Source organism: Octopus bimaculoides, chromosome 2 (assembly GCF_046866305.1).
Source record: "Octopus bimaculoides isolate indiv1 chromosome 2, ASM4686630v1, whole genome shotgun sequence".
Taxonomy (NCBI): domain Eukaryota; kingdom Metazoa; phylum Mollusca; class Cephalopoda; order Octopoda; family Octopodidae; genus Octopus; species Octopus bimaculoides.
In genome coordinates this window covers 135,318,671-135,328,859 of record NC_142929.1, presented here as the reverse complement: position 1 = coordinate 135,328,859, position 10,189 = coordinate 135,318,671, and positions in this window count along the sequence as shown.

Here is a 10,189-nt window from a genome sequence, read left to right as displayed (position 1 = left end):
ATAAAAACAGTTACAAAAAAAAAAAAAAAAATTGAAAAGCCGTTAAAAAAAAAGTTGAATTTGAAATAATGCATTAATATATATCACACCGGTATAGATAGATCAGTTCTTTTTTCTATTTGTTTGTTGTTTTTGTTTTCAGGGAACGAAGAAAAGAAATTTCATTGCTTGGAGGAAAGGAAAAAAATTTAAAAAAGGGGGGGGGGGGGGGTAAAAGACCAGTCACTGGGATCATAGTTGAGTAGGTCATAGTTGAGTTTAAAAGAAACAACAAAAAAAGGTGTAGTAGGGTAGTTAGAGAGAATGAAACAACTGTAAGGTAAATGTCAAAAATGTTTGGGGCTACAAGAAACAGGAGAGGAACATTGAATGAACTTAACACAACAACAACAAAAAGAATAATAGCGAGTGTTTCATGAAACAATGTTAAAATAAGACAATGCACAAAATAAAAAGCAAGTTAAATTTTTAAATTTAAAATCCAATTTAGGAAAAAAAGAAAACCCCAAAAGTGTGTTTAAATAGTCAATTCACCACAAGTATAATATGGTTTGGACGTAATATAGATGTTGTTAGATCAGCAGTGAGAGAGAGAGAGAGAGACACACACAAAGAAAGACATAGATGCTGTTTAACACAATTTTACTAGTCAAGAATTTCAGGTGATGCTGATCGCAATCTCATTAATGTCCTGCTTCCCTATTGACATCTGATAGGCAAGTAACCCTTGTTATCCATTTGAAAAAATTTGTCCTTCTAAGCAAGTTGGGAAAAGAAAAAGATAAAAAACAGGAGCAAAAGAGAAAAAAAAAGATTAAATAAATAACAAGGGCTTTTGTCAATCATAGTTGGTTGGTTTGAATGCTTAAAATAAATTAAATAAGAAATATCCAATAAAAGATATATATATATATATATATATATATATATATATATATATGTATATATATATATATATATATATTACTAGCTTTTTGTTGTTGTTGTTATCAGTGTTGAAAAATCTAGCATGAGTAAATAAAATAAATAAAGACTACTCTGCCAGTTTCGAGAGCTGGGTAATATTAATGTTTTTTCTTTTTTCTTTCTTTTTGGCATGATTGCTCCATTTACAAACTGAATATCAAAGAACAAGCAATGTCACTGAGCATGCACTACTGATCTACAGCAATGCTGGTAGCCAGAAGCTTTTTTTTTTAAATATCTTTTACCATTCTTACAGGAGCAAATAAAAAAAAAAGAAAACTCAAGGAGTGAAACAATACAAAGCTGTGTCATTTGTTAGAAACGACAACTTGACTCTGTTTTTTTTTATTTTATTATTATTCAAGAACCAAAGAAGCAGTTCTTCCAAAAGTAGCAAGATGTCAGCACCGGTTTCTTAGAGAGTTGAGACAACGCTTATAAGGCGCAGGGAATTACCGAATTATTAATAACAGAGGTTACTATGTCTCATTATAAGGACAGATATGATTCCTTTAAAAAAGGAAAATACAAAGTTTTTACAGTTTGTTTTCAAAGACGAAGTCAATATCTTTTGTTTTGTGTGTTTCTTTTCTTCTTTATATTTTTTCCCATTAGCAGAAAATTTGAAAAAATAATTTTCATAACTAAAAAAAAAAAATTAATTGGAGATAAAAACCAAGAAATAATATGGTTGTTGCTAATGTACAGGTTTTTCTTTAAAAAAAAAAGGTAAATAATTTGTTTAGCACAGTTTAATCGATTTAAATATTTAAATTGGAAAGACTATTTGAAGGAAAAAAAAAAAAAAAAAATGATGGATATGAAAGGTACAGATTGTGTAGCTTTTGGGACCATGAAAAGAAATTCTCAGAAAACATGTTTCAGAAGGAAAGATGGACCATAAACTAGTTTTTAGGGTTTTAATGTAAAAACAGTTATATATTTTCTGTATAATAAACGATAAAATAATTCTTTCTAGTATAGGCATAAGGCCTGGAATTTTGGGGGAAGGTGCTAGTTGACCTCAGCGCTCAACTGGTACTTATTTTATTGACTCTGAAAGGATGAAAAGCAAAGCTGACCTCAACAGAATTTGAACCCTGAATGTAAAGCGTCAGAAGAAATGCCACTAAGCAATTTTTTCCCAACATCCTGACAATTCTGCCAGCTCACCATCTTTAATAATTGCTTCAAATTTTGGCATAAGGCCAGCAATTTTAAGGGTGGGAGTTAGTCAATTGACCCCTAGTGCTTGACTGGTACTTATTTTATTGATCCTGAAATGGTGAAAGGTAAAGTTGACTTGACAGAATTTGAAACCAGAATCTAAAGTGCAGGGGAAAATGCCACTAAGCATTTTATTTGATGTACTAATGGTTCTGCCAGCTGGTCACCTTAATAATAATATTTACTTTATTATTATAATATTTATAATTACATTATTATAATAAAAATAAATATTCCTGATAATAATGATGACTGCATGAACATGGCTATATTAAGAACATTGTTATTAGCACAATATAAACCTTAAGTCTTCAATAATGTTGTTTGGATTTTCTAAGCTGCTAGTTTTATCCCATTAGCATTAAATATTTACATCTCGTAAGACTGTTTTTTGAAGTGCAAGCAATTAATGTTCTCATTCTCTTTTCTTTCCTCACAAACACTTTCCTATTGTACATTTAACATCAATCAAAATATTTTCTTTCTTCCTGTATTTCCCTGCTCAAATACAAGTAGGAAATGTCTATTATTTGAGCAGTTGCTTTTTCTTACAACTGAAAACTCTTTCAGTAGTAACTATGAAGGAGGTTTGAAATCGTGACCTTGTGGTTAACAAATAGTGCAGTACCTTAACCACATAGGCACTGTGCCTCTAAGTAAAAGTTTCCTTCATTCATTCACATCTATATTCTGTTGGTTTAACTTTTTACCCTTTCTTTTTTTTTTATGAAAACTCTCGTTTGTGATACTAAAATCAAGAAATGGAATGTGCCATTATTGACTTTCTCATTAAAAAGATGTAACAATTGCAAGCAAATGAATCTAGAAACAAGAGATTTTAGTTCTTTATAAATTTTAATTTGATGTCAAATTTTCAATGCCTGACATCATCACTGTACTGGATGTTTGTTGAATTTTTTTTAATAGCCAACTAAAGTTGGAATATATTAAAAGTAAAATAATAATAATGGTTTCAAATTTTGCCATTTTGGGGAAGGGGATGAGCTGATTACATTCACTCCAGTGTTCAACTGGTACTTATTTTATCAACCCTGAAAGGATGAAAGGCAAAGTTGACCTCGGCAGAATTTGGACTCAGAACATAGCGACAGACAAAATACTGCTAAGCATTTCATCCAGCATGCTATTGATTCTGCCAGCTCGCCACCTTAATAATAATAATAATAATAATAATAATAATAATAATTATTATTATTATTATTATTATCAAATTTTGGCACAAAGCCAACAATTTTGGGGAGTGGGCAAGTTAATTACATTGATCCCAGTGGTCAACTGGTAGTTATTTTATAGACCCCAAAAGGATGAAAGATAAAGTCAACCATGGCAGAATTTGAACTTAGAACATAAAGATGGGTGAACTACTGCTAAGCATTTTATCTGACATGCTAGTGAATCTGCCAGCCTTGCCATCTTAATAATAATCATTTAATGTCAGTTTTCCATGCTGGCATGAAGGCTCTGACAAGCTGTAGAGCTGTGTCAAGCACCAATGTCTGCTTTGGTTTCTATGACTTGATGCCTTTCCTAATGTCAACTACTTCACAGTGTATACTATTACTACTACTACTACTAACTGTTTTTAACCTACAACAAGGCCTGAAGTACTTGAATGGTATTTTAGTTTATTGACCTCATAAGATGAAAAGCAAAGTTGACCTCAGCAGGATTTGAACTCGATGTGTAAAAAGCTGGAACAAATGACAAACGCATTCTTTTTTTTTTATTAATGTTCTCATGATTCTATCAATCTACTGCCCTTTTAAGTAATAATAATAATGGTGTCTAATTTTGGCACATGGCCAGTAGCTATATGAGAGGAGTTAGTCAATACCACTGACTCTAGTATTCACTGGTATATTTTATTGACCCTAGAGGGATGAAAGGCAAAGTCGATCTCAGTGGAATTTGAACTGAGAACGTAAAGACAGACGAAATACCGCTAAGCATTTTGCCCACCATGATAACATTTCTGCCAGCTCGCCACCTTAATAATAATAATAATAATAATAATAATAATAATCCTTTTCTACTACAGGCATAAGGCTGAAATTTTGGGAGTGAAAACCGATTGATTACATCAACCCTAGCATTTGACTGGTACTTATTTTATTAACCCCAAAAGGATGAAACAAAGTTGACCTTGGCGGAATTTGGACTCAGAACACGAAGACAGATGAAATGCCACTAAGCATTTTGTCCAGTGAGACTATGATTCTACCAGCACAATAATGATAAAGATGAATATTTCTAGACATGAATAAGGAAGATATGTTGTACAACTAATATTGTTAATAACCTCCATTATATTTTAAACTAAATAGTCATTAAGACCCCTGCCCCACCAGAAAAATTTAAAAAAGTTTACCAACCTATTTCACTGAAAATGCCATAATTTATAAACTTCAACAATAATTATGATAAGGTGACAGCACCAGACAATGAGTGTATGTAACATCTTGTGTTGCATTCAAGGCAGTAATGTTTATTAATTCCACTTTAACTTTAGTTAGAGCAAGGTAAAAAATGTTTAGAAGAGAGGTTATCCTGAGGTTTGGGGACAACAAGCCTCTTTAAACTGAAAATTCTTCCTTAGGATTCATGCAGAATACCAGACAGTACTTTTCTGTAGGTCAACAATATGTCTCAATTCCAACATTGTGCCAAATGCACCTATTATTATTATTATTATTATTATTATTGTTGTTGTTAAAGAGGGAAGGGTACCACCTGTGACACTTTTCAAAGCCTCAGAGACTTTTGGAAGGAAGTTGTCTTTAGCCCTGCAACCTAACCAGAATGCTTGCAACAGAGCAAACTCTGTGGTAGTCACAGGCCAGACTAAGTCTATCAAACAAGAATAGGAATGGTTACACCAATGATTTTTCACATAGTTCTGTCTACCATATTTCATTCACAAAACATTGGTCAACTTGAGGCTCTGGTAGAAGACGTATCTAAGATACCACATAGTAACATTAAATCTAAAACCATATAATTGTGTAGCAAACTTCTTAACCAAGAGGTTATATCTACATCCCATAATTAATCAGAGTAATATATTGTAAGTAAGGTAAAATATTTACTAAAAGTGTTTAAATTCCTTCTTTCTAGTAGGTACAGTACAAGACAGCAAATATTTTTAAGACGATTCTCCTTATATATTATAAAATTCATAATAAATGCTGTCAAAGAGGCATGTAATTCAGTCTTTTTTTTTTTTTTTTACAGTATCCTGAATAGAGTAGATTGTTAAAACTGATATTTAGCTAAAAGACAAAACAGTTGGTTATTAGAATGCTCGGCATAATTAGGAAACATATTTCGGCAGAAGGACAAGGGGAAAACTCAGAACATTTGTATCAAGCAATCTGAGAAAAAGTGTAGCAAAGGAAAGGAAGCAGGCAAGTAATTTTAGTAAAGGTTGATTAAATAAACCACTGAGGAAAAAAGTGTAAATGTTTAACTAAAATTGAAGACAACCCACCAGGAAGATGATGTTATTGTAAAGACATGAAATATATTGAAAAGATTGTGTTTGTGAAATGTATTTTTGAGAAGACAATTGAAAACAAAAATCATCAAAACCGGAACAAAAAAAGAAAAAAATTAAAAACAGAGCATTGTTTTCAAGAGTTGCAGACAGTATTTGATCAGACATTGGGGAAGATGTAATAGTATAAGTGGTTCTTGCAGAATCAAAAGCACCGGTTTATGTATGAATTCTAAAATTTAAAAAAATCATTTAGAATCAAAAGTTGCATTAATGATTGCAAACTTACATTTGAAAGGAGTCGCTCATTCCAAAGAAACAGTTATGAGGTTTATGAGAGGAAACACCAAACACTACACATAAAGTATAAAGGAAGCCATTTGTGAAAGATATGTAATTTGTAGACTGCAGTTGAATGATAAAACAAAAATAATTCTGGTACTTATGAGTAATCCAATAAAATGAGCAAAGGGAAGGGAATGAGAAGTAGAGATTAACACTGAATTAACATTATAATAAGAACTACTGTAGCTACTTAATATTTAGAAGATAATACAATTCACATCAAAATAAATTTGTTACTCCATAGATATGTTGTACTAGATGTTTTTTAACAGTTCCAAAATACACACACTTACGTAGCAGAGGAAATAGTTCTTACAGAACCAAAAGCACCGGTTTAAATATGATTTTCTTAGAATCAGATTTACATGAAAAATAAATAAAAAGGTCAACAATATGTTCCCATTCACTGGTTCTACACTGGGACCTTGGCCAAGATAGTTAAAGTTTGCTGGTCACCTTAGATGTACACAAGTACATCTCACTGCTGTAAGCAGGCAGCAAGGGCACTACAAAAGTAATAAACACTATTTGTTACTTTGCAAGCTTGATTAAAGTCTTTGCTTGGGCCTGGTATAAGCAATGAGAAAACTACTCCAGTTTATTTTTACCAAGAGATTCTGATATGATCAAGATCAGCAGAATTTCTGTCACCCTTTGATATTGTAAACAAGTAAAGCTGTAGAAAGCAACAACAACAACAACAAAAATATGAATGACACTTAATTTCAATGTAGTGTTCTGAAGTTGCTGCTGTGACAAAGATTAAATATGAGTATGGAAGTTCAACAGGGATCTAATCAACAGTTCACAGTTACCAGAAGGTAAATATATATATATATATATATATATATATATATATATAAAGATGGGGAAAAGTACTTGATACAAGATCATAGAATATCTGATATTTGTTTGATAATAGACACTGGTGTAAAGGGAAGATATGATTCAATAAAGGAAATAATAATAATAATGATAATAATAATAATAATAATAATAATAATAATAAAAGAAGTAAAGAGAAAAATTAGCAAATGATGAAGACAAAGAAAATATTATAGATGGTTGGTAAAAGTCTGAAAAATCATAACATGTCAGATAATGTTGATGAAACAAGAATTTGAGAGAAGAAATTATAGAACATGATAATACATCGTCATCATTATTATTATTGTGGTTATTATTATTATGATGGAAGTAAATTGCGTGAAAATGTATTCTAAACATCAGAATGAAATAGCAAAAGTAGGAAGAAACAAAAGATTTAGAAAATGTTTTAATAAAACTTTAAAAAAAAGAAATGAAGTAAAAAAAACTTAATAATTGCAACCATTCGTTAAGGTGCAGAATTGTTTAAATCATAAAAATAAACATGAAATTCAAAAGAGTGTTGATGGCTTACACAAAGCCATGAATATTTATCAAAAAAGCAAAAACTTGTTCTAGTAAAGTGGAAAGCAATATTATGAGGTTCACACCTTTGTCAGAGGGATCAAAGACAAGAGAAATGGGACACAACTAGGGATAAAAAAAATTCCCCACACAATTTGGGTAATAATAAATTTGAAAGAACTGAATGAAAATTGTAGGAGATATATGAATGGGTAAAGGGTAGAATCTACAAGCTGGAAATTTAATCAAGAAATTGTTACAAATAAAGCTTAGTCAAAGCTAACTAAAAGAAATCAACAGATGTAACAAACAATTAACAGATTTTTATAGCATACACAGAATGAATAATCAATCATATTTAGATGATTTGTAAGTTAAATCTAATAATATAGATCACAAGTAAAAAGAAAAATCTAAGTCAAAATTGAAGACAAAACTGCATTAAAATTCACATCAGTCATTAAACTGAAAGCATTATTAAGTAATGTTCCAATCAGCAAAATTTCTGATATTAGAAGTTATTCAAGAATTTGGGATTAAGAATGAAATTATTCTTCCTAACAACAGATAGGTAACCAAGTACAATTCTTCAAAATTATATCAAAACTCTAGCTTCAAGACAACTCATTGACTGAAAATGCAAATACACGCTCATATGGAGAATAAAATTTTTCCATTCTATATGATCTTGAGTCAAGGTCTGGAATATACTATATGGAATGTTAACCGATTTAGGTACATAAACAGACCTGTACTGGTATGAACATAGCCATCACATGCAAGCACGGATGACTCAGTAGTCAGTATGTTGTATTTACTAATTGTTTTAGGTGCCTGTGTAATCAGACGCCCTCTTGGCCCTCCCACTCTTGACCCAGCAGAACATCAAGAATGTGACAACTGGAAGAAGAGAAGGTTGCACCAACAGCTGGCAGGTACACATTTTCAGCTGAGTAGACTGGAGCAACATGAAATGATGTGCCTTGCCCAAAGGTACAACATGTCACCTGACCTCAGAATCAAGCCCACGACTTTATGATCATGAGGTCAATAGCCTAACCACTAGGCCACAAACCTATTGTATGGTAAGCATTGTATTCTATATTTAGGACACTGATAAAAGAGGGTCCTTGAGTCAATGTGCTAGTTTTTTTTTGTAAAAGGCTTAAAAGGAAGCCAAGAAAGAGAAAATAAAAGCCTCACTATATCTATGTTTGGCAATGATTTCATTCCTAAGAAACAACAAGGTTATGGAAGTCACCAGGAACCAAAGAGAAGTAAGTCATTGATACACACATATTAAGTTATGATAACATGGATAAACTATAATACAGCTATGATATTGCTCCTTATTCTTGGAAAATGGAATGCATGGAATTTATGAGAATCATCAAGAACAACATCATCACCCTAATCAAAGAATGGCTTGACAATGAGGAATAAAAACAGAGTTGATATGAATATCTATAAATGAATAAAAAGACATGTAAATTTAAGTTACAAGCAACTTTGCAATACCTATCAAAATAGTTGATTGATCATTGATGAAGACTATTAATTATGGAAACAAACTAAGCAACAAATGAAGATATTTGAAGTTTAACTATTATTTTTCTAAGAGAAAGAGATATTTAGTATCTCTGTAACAAAATTGTTAGAAGGAACAATGTCTTTAAAGGATCAAATCAAATTATTTTGGACAAGGAAAATATTTAGAGAAAAGGTAGGTTAAAAAAAAATGTATATTTCTGTATGGATTAATCACTGGTATTGATTGGAAAGCAACCTGGTTAGGTTTTAATGAGCAAAAAAAAAAAAAAAAAATTGAAGAATTTGTGAATTATTTCAGAAATAAAGGAAATAATTATTTACAAGATAAACATATGGTTAAGCATGTTGTTAGTTAATAGGTAATTAGAGTTTAATTCAGAGAAATGAAGATTGTCATGAAAAAGCAACTTTTAAGAAATTTTAAAGTTAATAACAATTACATTATGAAAGAGCCATTCTAGCCAGTTAACAACATGCAAAGTTGTTAAATTCACTTTAAATATATTTCATGAAAAATTAAAACCTTCATCATGCATCTCTGACCCGGTCACTGACATGGATCAAAGTGTTAGTGACCAAGTCACAGTTGTGTGATAAAAACTTTGACATTCCATAATCTAAATTCAAATTGAATTTAACAGATCTGTGTGTTATCAAATGGCTAAAATGACTCTTCTACAATGTAGTTGCTTCACTTTCAATATACAGTCTCAGCTCTAGTCATCTGCTACACAAGTACAGCTCCAAAAAGAAAAAGACTATCTCAGTCTACACTTAGAGCCAGGTTGCACTAATTAATTAGAACATGAGGAGTCATACTTAGATAGAGAATACTTGGACTTAATCAAAATAGCACAACTACCCGGCACACAGCAATATCAGTCTAAGAAAATGATAACATGTTATTAATAGACATTACCAAAATTGATTGTAGACAAATACAGACTTCAAAGAAAAGAGGAAGGGTGATCACTCATTTTCTTTTGGAAGTATCAATATTTAGTCTAAGTATTACTTTGACAAAATATTGCCGCAGCCAAAAGGCAACAAGCAAGAAGGAATAACTAAGAAAAAACAAAAACGGAAAAATGTGGCTTTAAAGAAACAGAGAAACATATTTTGCTTTGCTTGTAAACTGAATTTCTTTTTCCATGTAGGCACAATGCCTGTGATATATGAAAAGTAGAAGTAGTA